The sequence below is a fragment of the Ochlerotatus camptorhynchus genome, unplaced genomic scaffold (assembly GCF_037179485.1).
Source record: "Ochlerotatus camptorhynchus isolate MF236.1 unplaced genomic scaffold, CSIRO-AGI_Acam_v1.1 ptg000353l, whole genome shotgun sequence".
In the NCBI taxonomy this organism is placed as follows: Eukaryota; Metazoa; Arthropoda; class Insecta; order Diptera; family Culicidae; genus Ochlerotatus; species Ochlerotatus camptorhynchus.
Window position 1 is genome coordinate 1325576 of NW_027040841.1, and position 2763 is coordinate 1328338.

Sequence of the window (2763 nt, forward strand, 5' to 3'; positions counted from 1 at the left end):
TCTATCTGCGATTGCAACTGTCGAGAAAGGCATCGTAAAGCAGTTTGCATAAACACTCGTCGTAGCTCGCTTCGGAATTATATTTCACAACAGAGAGGACAACATCAATTCAATTAACTCGCAGTAATAACTTTATGAAACAGACCCTTGTGGGACAACTCACCAAGCGCTTTTCCGGACTTTCCGGCTGGCTGGCGGAGGGTCCTATTTCCTTATTTATAACGCTTTTTATTGCTATCAATAAATTATTCCCATAGCGGAACCAGCTAATGGTCACACGAGAGCGGATACAGAGCGGATGCCATGAATGGACGAGTATGAAAGAGTCCAGCATCAGCCAGCAGCTCGCGATGGGGACAAAAGTCAAAGCTAAGCGCAACACGGTGGCAAGTCCAACAGCAGTTCCATTAAACAGGACAGCACGACCGGCAGCCAGCAACAGCGAGCAGCTTCTCTACTCGGCGAGTGCGGTACAGGGACCATATAAATTTTAGCTATTTATTAATAAGACACGTGTTGGATATCTCTCGTAATGGTGGTGCTGATGGTTGAATAGCGACATGGCTCTCGAGTTCTGTGAAAAATAATGAATAAATACACTGCTGAAGGCATCATCGTTTTGGTGCGGGAGGCAGTTTTATCGAAATTTGAACATTATACGAGCTGCGATGAATATCGGTTTTTGAGGCTTGATTCAAATATAGCAGATCGGAGAATAACGTTAATAATCATGGCGAAGGAGGCATTCTTCATCTATCTATTTGTGAATGGATTCCAAGATATGGCTTTACCGGTGCTGTGCGAATATACTATCTGGATCTAGCATCCCTTGTTTGGTGAATGAAAGAATGGCAAGCATTTGGGATATTACTTTTTCGTTTAATTTCAGCAGAAGAAGATTAGTTTTGTGCTCCAGTTACATTCAATGTCGACATGAATTTATCATAGGATAAAAGAAAATAATAACCCGGGTAGAGGAGAATAGCAAAACTAGAGCTCAATAATATCAATTTACTATCCATATCTCATTATTTTATTGCTAAGTTGTATGTGCATAGCTTATTCTGTTATAAGAGCCTGATTTGCTGTTATTATAACTACCCTGAAGTTCTGTTGGAATATCCCTTACTATCTCTTGTCATTTCCTTGAACATATCTTGGTATTTCCCTGCAGATCTTATGGAGTTATCTCCGATCTCTATGGTCTAAAAAAAAAAAAAATTCCTCAAAAACATGTCCCAACCCAATTTTTTCAGGCTGGCGGGTATGAAAATCTTTAAATCGATTTATCTCCGTTAATACGGCTCTAATCGAGATTTGGAGCGTTTTTTGGTGTCAAAAAAAATTTCCTCAAAAAGGGGTTTGATGGGCCTCCATGGCATCCGCGTCCTGTTCAACATTGTGGCGAAGTTAGTGGGAGCGATACAAGCCGGTCAGCCGTGGAGTCACCCAATGCTCGAACTGCCTGCTGTTCGGGCATGGAACGAAGAATTGCCACATGGTCAGCCGTTGCATCAAGTGTGGAGTTGGAGGGTTGGGTAGGGTATTCGGTTAGGATTCACCTCAAGTTGGCGATGCAACCAAAAGGATGTATTGTTTATTTTTTGTTTATTTAATCTCTCGATAGCCGGCTATCGAAAGAACATATTCATTTTGTTTAGTGATCATGGATTTTAAGAGTCATGACGGAGAGCTTGGGATTAAACCCATGATTTTCTGCTCAGTAAGCAAAAACGATCCCTCCAGGGTCATCGAGCATCTCAGAACTATAACGCTTCGCGACAATACAGGACTGCGTTTTCGCTTAATATGCAAATAGTTTCCGAGGTTAATGTTCAATATCAAATATACAAATGATGGTGGCGACTCATTGTGCTGTGGAAGAGCTTGGAGTTAAATCCATGATTTTCTGCTCAGTAAGCAAAATCGATCCCTCCAGGGTCATCGGGCATCTCATAATCCACAGCGTTTCGCGTCAAGGTACGAATATATGGATGAACCATCTATTATTGAATAACTATTATTTACCATAATTACATGAAAGAAATAAAATATAAACTACAAACAAAACGTGACTACTAAATCTCAAAAAGATATTCTCACAAATGTATTTCACGCAACCAGGAATCTCAAAACCATTAGACGCTATAATGATACTCTGCACATGTTAGACACAAAAAGAGGCCAAAAAGCAAGCGTCTAACACACAAAACCCGCCAAATCCACTTGCAGTCACAATCAACGATTCTACGAATCGCGAGCGCTCACGAATCATAAAACCGCTGACTGCGACACTCTGAAAGCGAAATTGATAAGCTCTATGCGTCAAACACCCGCCCTTCAATCCCCTCCCGCATCCATTAACACAAATCTCCATTACAACATCTAACGAATTCAAAACTCTGAAAATCACTCATCTATAGCAAGTAAGTGGAAGCAGCCCTGCATGCAACCATTCTTCACTTTTTCTGCCTATCTTTCTATTAGGCCTGTGGACATGCGTTAGCTTCGAAACTTCTAACCAAACTGGGAAAATTTTCAGATCACAAAAAAAAACTTGAAAATAACTTTCAAAGGTAATTACAAGTAAAATAAATATTGATTATTTTACGCAAAAACGAGCAAGTAATATTAAACCTCTTATATCGTATGCTAATGCTAATTGACTGTAACAAAAATAATATGCTTAAAAAATAAAATATTATTAAAATTATGTGCAAAATTTACTAGAAGATCATTATTTTATTGGTGAGAAGTTTCTAA